The 16,589-nt window shown below is 47.4% G+C and overlaps 1 protein-coding gene across 1 annotated transcript in view; it reads right to left on the minus strand.

The window, feature by feature from the left end:
- Nucleotides 1-16,589, minus strand: part of ABCC9 (ATP binding cassette subfamily C member 9) — a 1,243,587-nt gene that overhangs the window by 1,170,427 nt on the left and 56,571 nt on the right. The window lies entirely within an intron of this gene.

Genomic DNA, 16,589 nt, shown 5'->3' on the forward strand with positions numbered 1-16,589 from the left:
GATGCATTTTAATATTTAACATATTTACACATTTTTATGGCTAACTTTAACACGTCTCTATTACATAGCCATACCTAACCTAAAACTGGAATATGTACAATTTTTATTTTTCTGAGTATCCCAGAGGAGCCTATGTCCAAGTTCATGACTGGTCCCAACTACTTGTTAGGTCCCTCATCTTACCGGAGTGACCTTGCGCAGGAGGCCTGGTTGCCCATGAGATTCCTTACCTCGGGCACCCCCTACGCCCTTGCATACTACCTCCAGGGACTGCTGTTATGCCAAACTTGGCGCCTGCGCGGGATTGGCCGAAAGGGCCTGCTGGAAGCTGAACTTCCTACCCACGCACCCTTACGCCTACCAATCGTAAACGCTACTTGGAGCGTGATGAGAGACCACTGTCCCTCCCCTGGAATCCCTCTTAATAAAGGAATGCCTACAAAGAGATGGAAAATTGACCGACCAATCATGATCTTGCAGCAGATCAAGGATACTACAACATAAAATACGACAAGTAAAATGTTGCCTTGTAATAAAAAACATACCAAAATGATAATATATGACACCATATTAAAATACCTGGAAAGGAAAATACCAACAAAATTCGAAATCCTGAAAGAGAAAAACCGTTATGCAAAGCCTAAAATGACATTTTACCAAATCGCTGCCTCAGGGGATGGTGGGCGGGGGAAAAACAAGAAAAGAGTTTAAATTGATGACCTCCATTGTGTAGACGGAGGCGTGCAGTTGTCCTGAGAGCAGAGGCGGCGAGGAAGAGATCGAGCCAAAACTCTGTACTCCTTCTAAAGGAGCCTCAGACCCTAAACCGTCTCGAATAGGTCTCGGCAGGATCCGGGACCCGTTCTGCCCACGTTGCCCCGGAAGTGCTTCTTCTGCTTCCGGAGCAAAAGCAGGGTTAGGGTCCTATATCCGAACTGGCTTGGACCACTCAAATATGCAAAACACAACAAGGTAGCCAGACAGATTTCTTATTTGGATTTTTTGATCCCACCCAGCGAATTAGTTCTGGAGGGTCACCTGTTTTATTTTAGTTGTTTTATATTTTTAGAAAAACATTACACAATCTCAAGATATACACAAATGAGATTGTGTAATGTTTTTCTAAAAATATAAAACAACTAAAATAAAATAGGTGACCCTCCAGAACTAATTCGCTGGGTGGGATCAAAAAATCCAAATAAGAAATCTGTCTGGCTACCTTGTTGTCTTCTGCTTCCGGGGCATGATGGAGGTGCCCAATCACTGCCTGCAGGGGGCAGGAGAGGCCGTGTCATCGGCCCGCAAACCCCACCCGCAGGAGAAGTGTCCCGGGGATCGGCACAACCGCCATATTTGGGGCGTGCCCAAGTTCCCGGTGGCACCTCTGGAGAACTTTCCAGGCAGGAGACAAGCAACGATGTTCCAGACATCGCCAACGAGTAGCTCGTGAGCTACTGGTAGTTCTCCAGCTACCTGTAAGTAGCTTTCCTGTGTCCAGTCCAGCCTACTAAATTATACGCTTTTTACAGACTAAATGTATTTATTTATTTATTTTAAAGGTTTTATATAGCGCTGGCTCGACCCGGAGGTATCAGAGCACTTTACATGAGTATCAGATCATAGTTACAGGTTACATCATTACAAAGGTTACACAGTTATTAGAGCATGGCAACATAGTTACTTGTAAGGTCGAGATAAACAATAAGCCCAAGTACGTAAGGGGAAAAGTAGGCAAGGGGAGAGATTCAGGGGAGGGGGGTAGGAGCAGGGGAAGTAGACAGATAATGAAGGCGGGAAAGAGGAGAGGAGGGTGAGAGACACCGCATGGAAAGAGGAGGGGAAGGGCGACACAAACCGGTAGACGAGTCAAAGCAACGTCCAAAGTCCAGTAAGCTGTGATCCCAGGGGAAGTGGTATCACTTCCCTATCTCTGTTGCGAGAGGCTCCCTATATATGTATACCAAATTTGAAAAGTTTCTATAGAGACGCAGAAAATGTGTGTATTTTCAGAACTGATAACCTGATATTTGAATTTCCAAAATATATTTGTTGGACCTGGCCCTTTTGGAAGGTTCACCCCGCAACTTTTTGCTTTTGCCTAGCCTGTTTCTGTAACCTGTGTTAGTGATTTTTGGGTCTCTGCGCACTTTTTCCCTGTGTCCCAGAGTAAAGTGCGTGCGTGTAGTATGGCTGGCCTGCCCTCCCATAGGAATGCATGGGGAATGTGTGTGTCCCTGGTAGTTCCTGATGTGTGGGGAGTGCAGGCTCGAGTTTAGTATGTGTGAACTCGTGAGAGTGAATGCTGCGAGATGGTGTATGCGGCATGTATGTGTCTAGAAGGGAAGTGCTACTTCTGGACATTGATGTGTGTGTGCAGTGAGGGTACTGGAGCGTGATTGGCTGGAGCTGGCTGGCATGCCAGGCTCCAGGAAGTCTGGATGGGTCTGCCCGGTGGTGAGTGTGAGATTAGCATGAGTGATGTGTGGGAGGAGTGTACCTGTGTCCTGGATGGGCTGGGTTTGCCCCACACAATGCTGGCTCCGCCCCCCTGTGGTGTGTCTAACGACCCTAGCCTCCCCAGTGAATGAAATGGGTGGTTGGGCCATCAGGAGTGCTCCCAAGCCAGCTGCAACTGGTTTTCCCCCCACCCTGCACCTTGAAACAAAGGAGTTATGAGTATAAGAAGGGGCTGTGTCCCCACAGTGGTTGTTCTTGTTTCTGACACTTGAATCTGCCAGGGGCGTGCTGCTGCTTGGGCCCAGGGGAAGGCTTGCCTCCCTGGGCCCTGCCCAGCCCCTGGACTGCTGATGCCCTGCCTCTCTAAGGACTTTGCTGGAACTCTGCTCTGCTAAGGGCACCTGGGAGTGCTGTGCTTGTGTTCCCAGCGCCTGGGAGCGCTTTATTTTCCCCTAAGCGCCTGGGAGCGCTGGTGATTGCCTTTAGCGCTGGGGAGCGTTTGTGCTTTGGTGGACGTTGAGTGCTCTGCTGCCCCGCATTTTGCGTGGGGGAAAGCAGGTGCCCACCCTGCGTGTTGTGGCGTGTTCGCGGCTGCCCACGCCGCACCTGTGGCCGTTTTTATTGTCCCGAGCGAGTGCCTACCTCGCGTTATATTGCAAATTCCGTTCTGCCCATGAAAATCACCGCCGCAGCCCTGGTGCACGGAGAAGCCGAGGAGACGCCGAAGGAACCACCGCTGACGTCACCCGGGAGCCGCGCTGCCATTGGTTCAGGCTGCGGGAGGCTCGCCGGGTGACCTGTGCGGTGATTGGCTGCAGAGGAGTGAGGAGAAACCAGGAAGCGGACGGGAGGCCACCCTGCGCTCCTGCCGGGAAGAAGAAGGAACCGTTCTCCGGCGAGGCTCTCCCGAGGAGAGAGAGCCCTGCCACCGCCCCCCAGAAGAGCCCAGCAGAGAGGAGCCGACGCCGCGAGGAGCCGCCGCCTCAGACAGCCGGTGAGTGCGGGCGGGCTCCGGGTCGCTCCTAAGTTCAGAGGAGTGCCGTGGGCAGGTTGGTGTGCTCAGAGCGGCCCCGTTGGCAGCGGGCCGCTCCCATGACCTCGGGGGCATTCCTAGATCGAGACCGAGAGGCTCTTGGGCAATTACTGATCCTGAGTCCCCCGAGCGGGACTCCAACGAGTGGGCCATTCTTGTGTGGAGCCCTGAGAGGGCTCCGGGGGCATTTGTACTTACGAGCTGCCAGGCTCGAGGCGGCATTCCTGTGTTTATGAGTCCAGGAGGGACTCAAACGACGGCCGCATTCTGTGTTCGAGCCCAGAGAGGCTCGTGGGGGCCCATTTAATTCTGAGAGCCCAGAGAGGCTCAAGAAGGCGCCAGATGTGTTTTGAGAGCCCAGAGAGGCTCTAGGGGGGCATTTCCTTCGTTAAGCCCTGCAAGGCTCCCAGCCCATATTTGTTTTAGAGCCCCAGAGTGGCTCTGGAGTGCCATCCTGTTGTTCTTGAGCCCACGAGGCTCCAAAGTTGCCCCTTGATGACACAGCTGCCCAGCACTTTGTGGGCAGCTGCTACGTTTAGGCCCTGACTTTGGGACACAGGGCGTCCTAGCCCCAACAAGGCCAGTTGGCCTAGGGACTGCCACAGGTTGTGGCTCATGTGGGTTTTGCGCAATTGCTTGTGCTTGCACCGCTGAATGTTGATACATCATGTGTTTTATTTCCCTACACCGCTGAATGTTAATGCATCATGTGTAATGTGCCTATGCTTAAACCCCTAAATGATGATGATTCTTAGGTGGTTGTTTTTCTCCTATTACAGGTGTTGCTAGTGAGGTTTTGGTTCCCTGCGCAATATTCCTAAGGTGGTTAGGGTTGTGTAGGAGGTACTTACCCTATACCAGTAATTACTGGTTGTGTGCTAATTTGTGCTACATTTTCTAACTTGTTCTAAAAGTGTTCTATGTGCTAAATTACTATTCCTAAAAAGTGATTATTCCTGACAGTGGTCCATGTGGCCCTGTCTTGTACATATCCCTTGTAAGTTCTGCCCGTGCCTGTTGGCACAGTGTAACAATATGTGTGTTTTATCTAATGTATGTTTATTATAACACAAAGGCTATTTTTATATAACCTTGTGTGGAGTTTCCTTTGTGGTGGGCTTTGGGAGTTGTTTCTGTGTGCGCGCGCAAACACTTAACCTACATAGCCTCCAAGTTTAGCCTGGCTGCTCGCGCCACGTTACCTAGAGGGTGAGCAGGGGTTATCTTGGTGTGTGACTCCCTTGCCCTGACGTGGAAGTGGTGGTCTCTGACTGACGTTGGCGCGAGCCTTGGCCAGCCAGAGATCCCGTTTCTAACATTGGTGGCAGGCGGTGAGGATCCGGATTTGTGTTTGCGTTGTACCGCAGTGGCAACAGGCCACACTACAAAACTCTGCATATTAGATAATTACATGTTGGGGATTATTGTTATGATTTTGTTTTTCCTCGAGTGTCATTTTCAAATGGTGTTCCTGCGCTTTATGTTTAGTGGCAGAAGAGAGAAAATGACAGGGCGGGACGCCAGTAGATAGGGAGTTCCTTCCTGGGTCCAGTGTCCAATCCCCGTTCCTGTCCCCAGAGGGGTGGATAGAGGAGAGAGAGAGGGGGTGTGGAGGAGAAATGGCTAGCTCAGGAGGGTGGTTATCCCTGAGTGTAGTATGTGTGTCTGGATTCACCAGTATGGTAGGATCCAGTGGTGGTAGCTAAAATATGTCCAGTGCGTGAAGTCCCATTCCCAGTTCCCAGAGTATGGTGCCTGGTTCTCAGTAAGAGGGGTACAGGTTGAGAGTCAGGGGCAGTGAGGAACTGTCTCGCCAGTCTGGAGGGGGAGTGTGTGGATGAGTGGTGTGTTGAACTAGAGGAGTTGGTGTGAGTTTTTTTTTTTTTTTTAAAGGAGCTTGCATAGGAGGTGTACCTCTGGTGGTGTGCAGGAGGTCCTGCAGAGGCACTGGACAAGAAGGTGGATGTCTGGCGGTGTGCTAGATGTCTTGCAGAGGCATTAGGGAGTGATTCTAAAAGTAGTGGCTTGTGTATCTGATGATCCTGTGTAGGTGAAGGGGTTCATGTGTAGCCCAGCTAGGTCCCATTAGGATGGTAGGGGTGTAGGGGCTCACGTCCTGTCTCAGTGGAGGCGGAGTGAGTGTGGGACGGTGTGTCTCACGTTGGCCCGAAACCCTGTCTCAGGGCCTGGAGGGTTCCCTAAGGGAGCGCCAGGTCAGGGGCCTAGGCTGTACTTACAGGTCATTTGAGGAGGATCTCCCTGTGTCTAGAGGATGGGGAGTTTCTGTAACCAGAACTCCGGCGGTCCTAGTATTGGGCAGTACCACTCCTAAGTGGAGGGTGCAGAAGTCCTGGTTGAGGAGTGAGAGGGGGAAAGAGTCCCCAGTGGAGGAACCAGTGGGTCAGGGGCCAGCCAGAAGGGCTGGGCCACCAGTGAGTGACCATGGTGATGCCACTTCTGTCCTGGGGGATCTCTGCGCCCTGCCAGGTGGGCAGGAGGTCGCGAGATTAGAGCCAGGCAGATGTCACAAGACACAGTAGTTATGTGTCACCCTCGTAGTGGGGCATGCGTGCTCCCCGTGAAGTCCTGGTTCGCTGGGCATTTGGCCGTCTAGAGTGCTTGACCATTTGTGGGGCCTCTGGAGGTCGTTCCCCGAGGAGGGGGGAGGCCAGGTTCAGGTTCAGCCTGACCTGGAGGGAAGAGCGTCTGTGATTAGGGTCCTGAACAGTTGGGAGGAAAGTGTGTTGCTGATACGCTGCTGGCGTGTGCTCTGTCTAGCCTGAGACATACTGAGAATCCCACTGTGATAGGGAGTACTGGAGGAAAGTGTGTTGCTGATACGCCGCTGGCGTGCGCTCTGTCTAGCCTGGAACATACTGAGAATCACCCTGTGATAGGGAGTACTGGAGGAGAGTGTGTCGCTGATACGCCGCTGGCGTGTGCTCTGTCTAGCCTGAGACATACTAGGACTCACCCTGTGATCATGGAACTGGAAGGGGGTGCAGAGGGAGGGAGTCCTCACCTCTGACCCCGATGTAGCCGGAAGGTAGATCCCAGGTGGTAGACCAGTTGATGGAGTGAGGTCCTGATCTGGTGGGAGAGTTGTGTTCTGGTGGGTGCCTCCCTGGGAGGGTGCGGAACCCCAGAAATAGAGGTAGGGTGGGGCATTCTTGCCCGTGACCTCTGGTCAGCCTGAGGGTGCGGACCCTAGGTTGAAGGATCAGTGGTAGTTTGGGACTACACTGAGAGGGAGAGTGGAGAATGGCTACTGTGTGCCAGGGGTTACTGCCCCCCACTCTGTGAAGTGGTCAGGACCTGTGACATTTGGATGGCCTAGGGCCTGGTCCTGACCGTGGACCACTAGAGGGTGCCAGTGGGGTATCCTAGTTGGGACAGAGAGTTCTTGTTGAGAGAAATCCATGTAGGTTCAGAGTGGCGAAAAACCGGAGGGTGTCCCTGCCGTGCGGGCCCGTGTCCGTGTTTTGTCGCCCAAAGCAGGGAAGCCCATCAGTGGAGTGATTGGTCTACCCTGCGTTTTGGCTGGAAGGGGGTTGTGTTGGACCTGGCCCTTTTGGCAGGTTCACCCCGCAACTTTTTGCTTTTGCCTAGCCTGGTTCTGTAACCTGTGTTAGTGATTTTTGGGTCTCTGCGCACTTTTTCCCTGTGTCACAGTGTAACAATATGTGTGTTTTATCTAATGTATGTTTATTATAATACAAAGGCTATTTTTATATAACCTTGTGTGGAGTTTCCTTTGTGGTGGGCTTTGGGAGTTGTTTCTGTGTGCGCGCGCAAACACTTAACCTACATAGCCTCCAAGTTTAGCCTGGCTGCTCGCGCCACGTTACCTAGAGGGTGAGCAGGGGTTATCTTGGTGTGTGACTCCCTTGCCCTGACGTGGAAGTGGTGGTCTCTGACTGACGTTGGCGCAAGCCTTGGCCAGCCAGAGATCCCGTTTCTAACAATATTTAAAGCTGAGATTTGAGTTATAAATCATGCTGCATTGAGGAGGCTTATTAATAATATTATTACCTTAGTACCAGGGGCATTTGATTTATGGCTGTTATGTATTTCCCACGTAAAGGCATTCCAAATTGGCAAAGCCTTTTTCTACATTACTGCTGGCAATCTTGCCTGGTGCACTGAGGTGATCACTGCGGGTTATTTTACATAGGGTAGTTACTAAATTAATCTTGTCTGATGTGATCAGTTACAACACATCACTAATGATAGTAGCTCAGGATGATATTCACTGATCATATGTATCTCTTATTACAGAAAATGTTGGAGACACCAACCTACCAACTTTCCAACACTGAAATGAGGTAACATTTTTCAGGTTTCAAGCATAATAATGACAGCAGTAAATTACATCACATGATCTGGATCCAGTGCATGACATCACAGACAAGACCTTGCATGTCAGCAGGTGAGCTAGATCAGATAGTTGGAGAAGACTGTGGCTTTTTATACACAGCACATGCCATGGGCGAGATGTCTAAATAGGTAGAAATATCCTACTGTAGCTAATGGAAACATGGCGGCAAAGGAGGACCTGCCTTCAGTGTGCCCTTTCGAGCCTTCTGATTGCATTAACCCCTTCGCCGCAGGGGTAATTCCACACGGTGCAGGGGGAGGCCGAGGCGCCGCGGTGCTCGTGACGAGCCCAGCTCGTCATGAGGCACAGTGGAGCTGTGCTCATGACAAGCTGGGCTGGTCACAACTCCGCCCACTGATTGATTCTCCCGCACAGGCGGGAAATCAATTGCACATGGGAGTGCCGCGGCCGTTATGACGAGCCCAGTTTGTCTTGAGCACAGCTCCACTGTGCCTCATGACGAGCTGGGCTCATCATAAGCATGGAAGGAGTTAAAATCCTGCATGGTCTCAAGCCTCACCCTTTCCTCACACAAGTAGAGTAACTTGTATTGTTAGTTGCTTGTGCCTTTAAGAGTAGGAGAAAAAAGAGTACTTTAAGACAGGAGACAGATAGGCTGAAGAAATGAGAGAATATTTAGGATGAGAAGTGGGACTAGGCATAAGGAGATGAAAAGAAGAGAAAGGCAGGAAGTGAAGAAAGAAGAAGAGAAAAAGAGGACATTGATGGAGGATGACAGAGCATAGAAATAACAGAAGAAAGTGACGGAAATAAAAAGGAGACAGAGAGAAAAAAGGGAAGGGAAGGGAAAGGAATAAGGTATAAGTGAGCAGAAGAGAGAAATAGAGAGCGATAGTAAAAGAGAGCAGAAGGAAGAAGAGAAATAGGAAGTCACAGATATTGTTAGAACAAGTATTGGCGAAGCCAATATGTCTCGCCTATGCAAGGGCTATTGGCTTTGTCAATGATTTTTAGCCATGTACACCAACGTGGCTGTTTTTTAGCATGGCTAATGGTTTGTGGCATAGAGAGTGGGGTAGCGTGGAGTAGCATAGGATGGCATAGAGTGTCGTAGAGTGGAGTGGTATAGAGTGGTGTGTAGCAGAGTCATAGAATGCAGTAACGTAGAGTACAGTGAAGTAGACTAAAGGGCCCTAGAGTGCAGTGGCATAGAGTAGTGCAGAGTAGTGGTGTAGAGTGTAGTGTTTTAGAGTGCAGTGGTATAGAGTAGAGTGGTGTCGAGTAGAGAAGAGAGCAGTGGCTTAGAGTGGAGTGCTGCAGAATACAGTGGTTTAGAGTGCAGTGGCATTAAATGGAGTGATGCACAGTAAAGTGGCATAGAGTGTAGTGGCATAGAGTGCATTGGTGCAGAGTGTAGTAGTGTGGCATAGAGCACAGTGGTGCAGAGTAGAGTACAGTGCTGTAGAGTGCAGTGCCATAGAGTGCAGTGATGCAGAGTAGAGTGTCATAAAGTGCAGTGGCATTGAATGGAGTGATGCAGAGTAGAGTGGCGTAGAGTGTAGAGGCATAGAGTGTATTGATGTAGCGTGCAGTAGAGTGATATAGAGTACAGTGGTGCAGGGTAGAGTACAGAGGTTTAGAGTACAGTGCCATAGAATGCAGTGGTGCATAGAAGAGTGGCGTTGAATTCCGTACAATAGTGTGGAGTAGGAAAGAGAAGCGTAGAGTGGCCTAGAGTACAGGTGAACAGAGCAGATTAGAGTGGGGTAAAGTGCACTGGTGTTGAATGTAGAGGAGTAGAGTGCAGTGGCATAGATTAAAGTATTGCAGAGTAGAGTATGGTGGCATTGAGTGCAGTGGTGCAAAGTAGATTGGCATACAGTGCAGTGGCGTTGAGTGCATTGGTTTGGAGTAGAGTGCTGTAGAGTGCATTAGTATAGAGTACATTGGTTTAGAGTAGTGTGGCACAGATTGCAGTGGCATGGAGTGGATTGTTTCAGAGTGGATTGCAGTGGCATAGAGTGTAGTGGTGCAGGGTAAAGTGAAGTGGTGTAGAGTAGAGTGGCGAAGAGTGGTGAAGAGTGCTGAGGTGCAGAGTAGTTTAGAGTGGCATAGAGTGCAGGGACATAGAGTAGAGTGGTACAGACTAGAGTCTAGTGGCATAGAGTGCAGTGTTGCAGAATAGTGTGACATGCGGTGGCATGGAGTAGAGCAGTGCAGAGTAGAGTAGAGGGACATAGGGTAGGGTAGAGTGAAGTAGAGTGGAGTGGCGCAGAGTGGAGTGGAGTGGTGCAGAGTAGAGTGAAGTGTCCTAGACAGGAGTGGTATAGAGTACATTAGAGAACAGTGCAGTGGTGCAGAATGGCGTAGAGTACATTTGTATAGAGTAGAGTGGTGCATAGTAGAGTAGATAGGTGTAAAGTGAAGTGGCATAGTGTACAGTGGTGTAGAGTGAAGTGCTGCAGAGAGGAGTGCAGTGATGCAGAGTGGAGTAACGTAGAGTGGAATGGTGTAAAGTGGATTATGCATGGTGTGGCAGCTTACTGCCATTAAAGGCAACACATTTGCAATTGAAATTACTATTACATTTGCACAGAGACATGGTTTTACTGATAAAAGTAAAAACAAACATACCCCCTGCCTTCTCAGCAGCTCAAAAGTCACTAAATCATTAATCAAAAAATCTAGATATATTTTCTTTTATTAAGGAAGATCATTATTTTTCAAAATACAATGATTTATAGTTTTTTCTAATGACACTCCAGCCAATAGTGTATTTTATTAAAAAAAAAACTTTATCACTGTCTCATTATATTGTACACTGTCATACCCCATTAAAAAAACCTTATGCACTTATACTACACACAATACCACTTACACATCACATAAAAACACTCTTTTAATCCCATGCACATCAAAAGTGGCCAATAGACAAATATGTTATTTTCCTGTTTAAAGTATATTAAATAAGAAATTGGTGGTGACCAATGAGAAAAGGATGCCATGATATATACGCAGAGACAACGTCTACATATTTGAAATGGGTATGAATAATAACACGTTTAGGATACTTTAAATAGTAAAGTAACATATTTGTCTGTTACGGGAAACTTACAATGAGAATGAAAAGTAAAGTATGGACTGAGACATAGAAAGAAGAACGTTGGAAAGAGAGACTCTGAAAGAGCCACTATGCTGCTGATACATATGAGAAGGAATTACAGAAATTACATTTAGGAGATGTTTTCAGATGATATCTTCAGATTTCAAGATAGATTGTTGGGACACGATTCTATACAAGTCTATTTTTCTTCGGATAACTGCCCAGAGGATTTTTTATTTTTATTAGAGCGCCATTGGGGGGCGTGTTATCATGTCCCAGGCTATGGTCTACATGATTTCGACACTTCTGACCATTTGCAGCACTTTAGACTGGTGAATAAGGCTAGGGGTGGTGATTGCATGGTGATTGCTCGGCATTCCGTGTGCGCAGTGGGTGTTTGGAGCGGGTGCGCTGGCGACACACCAATGGCATACAAAAGGCAAGCATGTTTGCGCCCATTCGCACCGGGATCATTTGAGGAGCTAGCCATGCTGCCCAAATCTTTACAGAAGTGCACGTACAGCCAACTGCATCACATACTAACTCGCATCACATTCTAACTTTTTGTTTAGAAATCAAATTTCACAAAAACTATGACAACCACTGACATTACCGGGCCCTGACCCTTATGGTAACCACAATTGGCTAGCTAAATCCCTCAACATAAACTAGACCTGTCCAACTATTACTACAAATCATATATTGAGTAGTTGAGGCGCACGTGTGCAGTTGATTTAAACACTCATTACTTTATATTTCTTCCCACCCGTCCTGTGAGTATTCCACATTTGCAGTACTTCACCGAGTGATACAGTGTTCTCTCCTATTTCAGTAGGTAAAGAGTATCTCTACTGAAATAAAAAAAAACAATATATTTTGTTTTGTAAATGAATATAGCATTTGCACTATTATGCACCATGTTGCAGCGTGAAAAAGCCCCAAGCCTGAGCACCACTAAGGGATGAAACACGTGTTGGGTGTAGACTATTGGGCTGTACATCTTCGAATCAATGACTGTCAATAACAGAAAAGAACAAAAGAATCGAACTAGTCCTTTCATTGTACCTGCTCATTCCTATTTAACTCACATACATTGTTCCTTAATATAACCATGCAAACCAATATGTGGTAGCATTCCAAACCTAATTTCTACCATACATGGGGAGGGGTCTGTACCTATAACATAGGGATGCATAAGCACACCGGTTGACGTGTATTTTCTCCATAACTAAGGCTTTGCAGTAGAACTACTGGGTTCTCTGATGCCTCTTTCCCAATTCAAATAAGCTATTTTATGTCTACCTCTGGGGATTAATAGTGAATGTTCATAAGTTTTTGCAGACAGGCTGACATCTTGAGAAGATTGAGAAAAGCCATCACCAAACCGTTTTTTCGAGGGGTGTGAATCCCCACAGTAGCCACACCTCTGCGATGGGTTAAGGAGTACCACACACCAAGAGAAGGGTTCTACCATGTGGAGAATTGTCAGAATAGTGCATTCTGTGATAACTAGATGCTACACTTCACAAGTGGGAGGATACCTGCTACCCATGGGCTAGAGCCACCACAACCTAACTGGGCAGTATAGTGGCATCTCTGGAGCCCGGACCTCACATTACGTCTGTATTGAAGAAGGCACTGAATAAGGACTGCCCTGCTATCCCTGGACCCAGCAGAGGTTTCACCAAGACAGGACTACATCTGCTGCTCCTTTTGGCTAGCAAAGAGAAGACTGTGCTTATGCTGCTCTGCTCGAGGAAAAGCCATCCCGAACCTCAGAAAGAAGTGGTGACTCCAAGAGTCAGTAGGCAGACTTCCTGTTATGTCTACAGGACCACAAATGCTAAAAAAGCCTGTACTAGCGAGATGGTAGCCAAAATCACCTGAACACCGTTGAACGCCAATGTGCAGCCTGGGTGACCGTGACCCAAACCTCAAAAGTTGCACCTGAGTCTGCAGGACCTCGGAGAATCATCACAGTGCAGTTTGGTCATCCAAGATGGAATTTACTACCAGATAAATAGAACTGCTAGTTTAGCTGTAACTGGAAACCAGTAGATCACATTTTTCTGGGGCTGGACTTCAACCAGAGTGTAAGGGACATTAATCCCTGTGGCCAAAGTCACTCCACTGTGTTTGTGGACCAAGTATTAACCCCAGGATGGCCCAGGACATCGGATAAGCATGCTCAGGATCCTTGAGCATCTTCAACAATCTGTATCCTAAATATCAGGACCTCTCAATTGAAGTCTGAGGCGGCTCACCCATAAAGCCTGGAACTGGACAGGACACTGTTTGACTGACAAGTAACTGTTCAGACAACTCTCCTTAGCCTCTATCACCCTCTCCCTGCTGGAGTTGATCACCCAAAGTGGGCTGGAGTAGTAGTTCACAACTTCATAAAAGTTTTTCAAAGTTTGCAAAGTATGTCCACGTGGTCCAGTAAAATGATTTATTGTGTTGAATGAAAAAACGATGATTTATTGTTCCTTGGAAAAGTTATATCACCAGAAGTCTCTTGTAGATTTATGTTGTTTAGGTGTCATTTTAATGATAAAAATACAACCTATTTTTACAAATTGGTCTCTGTTTTTGATTGAGTCTTGTTTGTTTCTTATTCACCTTTTTTGGTACTTCTTAATGCGTTACATTTGTTCTTTTAATAAAGCCCGACTGCTCAGAGCCATAGCTACTTAAGGTTGAGCTAAGGTTTTTCAAATTAATCTGACTGGACTAAGAACGATGAATTTAACCCAGAACTTTTCACTGGGGGAGAATGTTTGCATTGTCAGCATTCCGTCCATCATTTGTTTGCTGTAACACTTTTCACCCTAAGTGGGATGAGTATGTCCAGACGTGGATCCCGTGCTCACTGTGCCACTGGATTCAAGCTTTCATGGCTGAAGAATGGTGACATACTCTGAAACCGGTCCCAGGATGCTTGTTACCAGTCCAGGGAGGACCTGGCCTGGCAGTTTGGTCTGGACTGTTCCCATGGGGCACAGGGTCAAGACTGATTTGCATATGGCTGGGTCCAAACTGGGGTGGCAAAATGGGCAAAAGAATGATGGATTTAACCCAGATCTTTTGACTGGAGGAGAATGTTTGCATTGTCAGAATTCCGTCCATCATTTGTTTGCTGTAATACTTTTCACCTTAAGTGGGATGAGTATGCCCAGACGTGGGTCCCTTGCTCACTGTGCCACTGGATTCAAGCTAGCCTGGCTGAAGAAGGGTGACATACCCTGAAACCTGTCCCAGGATGCTTGTTTCCAGTCCAGGGAGGACCTGGCCTGGCAGTTTGGTCTGGACTGTTCCCATGGGGCACAGGGTCAAGACTGATTTACATATGGCTGAGTCCAAACTGAGGTGGCGTAGTGGGCAAAAAAATGATGGATTTAACCCAGATCTTTGACTGGAGGAGAATGTTTGTATTGCCAGCATTCCGTCCATCATTTGTTTGCTGTAACACTTTTCACCTTAAGTGGGAGGGTTTGCCGAGACGTGGGTCCCTTGATCACCGTGCCACTGGATTCAAGCTAGCCTGACTGAAGAAGGGTGACATACCCTGAAACCGGTCCCAGGATGCTTGTTTCCGGTCCAGGGAGGACCTGGCAGTTCGGTCTGGACTATTCCCATGGAGCCCAGGGTCAAGACTGATTTGCATATGGCTGAGTCCAAACTGGGGTGGCGTATTGGGCAAAAGAACAATGGATTTAACCCAGATCTTTTGACGGGGGGCAATGTTTGCATTGTCAGCAATCCGTCCATAATTCCTTTGCTGTAACACTTTTCGCCCTAATTGGGATGAGTATGCCCAGACGTGGGTACCTTGCTCACTGTGGCGCTGGATTCAAGCTAGCCTGGCTGTATAAATGTGACATAACCTGAAACCGGTCCCAGGATGCTTGTTTCTGGTCCAGGGAGGACCTGGCAGTTCGGTCTGGACTGTTCCCATGGAGCACAGGGTCAAGACTGAGTTGCATATGGCTGAGTCCAAACTTGGGTGGCGTAGTGGGCAAACGAACGATGGATTTAACCCAGATCTTTTGACGGGGGAGAATGGTTGCATTGTCAGCAATGCGTCCATCATTTGTTTGCTGTAACACTTTTTGCCCTAAGTGGGATGGGTATGCCCATGCGTGTGCCCTTGCTCACTGTACCACTGGATTCAAGCTAGCCTGGCTGAAGAAGGGTGCCAAACCCTGAAACCGGTTCCAGGATGCTTGATTCTGGTCTAGGGAGGACCTGGCCTGGCAGTTCGGTCTGGACTGTTCCCATGGGGCACAGGGTCAAGACTGATTTGCATTTGGCTGGGTCCAAACTGGGGTGGCATAGTGGGCAAAAGAACGATGGATTTAACCCAGATCTTTTGACTGAGGGAGAATGTTTGCATTGTCAGCATTCTGTCCATCATTTGTTTGCTGCACTCAGTACAGGCAGTGAGTTTCTTACACGGTTAGGTACCACAACCACACCACATAATGTAACGCTTTCCTCATAAGCACTGAACAATACCAAAGAAACAGTTAACTCTTTTTTAACTCTTCAGTGTAATGGAAGATTACTTCCTCAATCACAAATGTTCTCTGATTCTGTATCAGATTTTTATGACAAGATCTTGGAAATGTGTTCTCGATTCAAACCTGATATGATGTTTCAGACATTGTAGACCCACTGAATTCCATGTCTGATGAACCCTTCCCAAATCCGCTTATAACATGTTTTGGTCAACTCTCTCCAGAGTCTACATAACCTGTTTTAAAATCCATCAAATGTGACTCCCCTTTAGGGTCACAGTCTGCAAGAATTTTACATCAAGCTCCATAATATTTTAGTGACCTTCTAACAGGCAATCTTAAGGCCTCTTTTGCCACTGACTAAGTGCCACTTGGTTGGACAAACTTACATCCGCTGTGAATACACTGAGCTATTATTGCCCAATATCTCAATTGCTTGTAGCAATGAAATATTAGCAAAACATATCAACAGACAAATCCCCACCTATCTGGAGAAAAACCCAAACAATCAAGTTTTAGAGTATTACACACCACAGAAACAACCTTGATTGTGGTGTTTGACAACATTTGAGGGATGCTGGATTAGCATGGCAGAGCAGCTCTAATCCTATTGGATTTCCCTTCTGCATTGAAAACCATTTCTAATAACTATATGAATGTGGCATAAGAGATTTAGCCTTAAATTGGATAAACCCCTACATTTCAGACAGACATTAGGCGGTAAGAACGTCAGAGTTCCTGTCTTAGTTTAAGCTGATGAAACAAGGAGTCCTGCAGGGATCCTCCTTAAGCTCAGTTCTATTCCAAATCTAAGTAGCCCACTGGCCAGGCAAATTACATCTTAATTTAATGTTACTTCCATGACCTACTCGGATGAAACATGGCTAGTAATAAGACTAGATGTTCCAAAAGGGTAATCAAAAAGTAAATTTAAATCTTGTATCTTAGGTATCACCCTATAAATGTCAAAAATATTTTAAAACCTAACACTGACAAGTCTGAACTTTTGTTTTTGGGTGATCATAGTTTGGTTTAAGGTGCAGCTTAGTGGCCCTCTGAACTAAGCAATGCTCTTTACCAAAGTATCGTTCCAAATATCAGTTAGTGCAAAATCTGGCAGTTCGCTTTCAGTTTGGT

The sequence above is a fragment of the Lissotriton helveticus genome, chromosome 1_1, assembly GCF_964261635.1.
Source record: "Lissotriton helveticus chromosome 1_1, aLisHel1.1, whole genome shotgun sequence".
In the NCBI taxonomy this organism is placed as follows: Eukaryota; Metazoa; Chordata; class Amphibia; order Caudata; family Salamandridae; genus Lissotriton; species Lissotriton helveticus.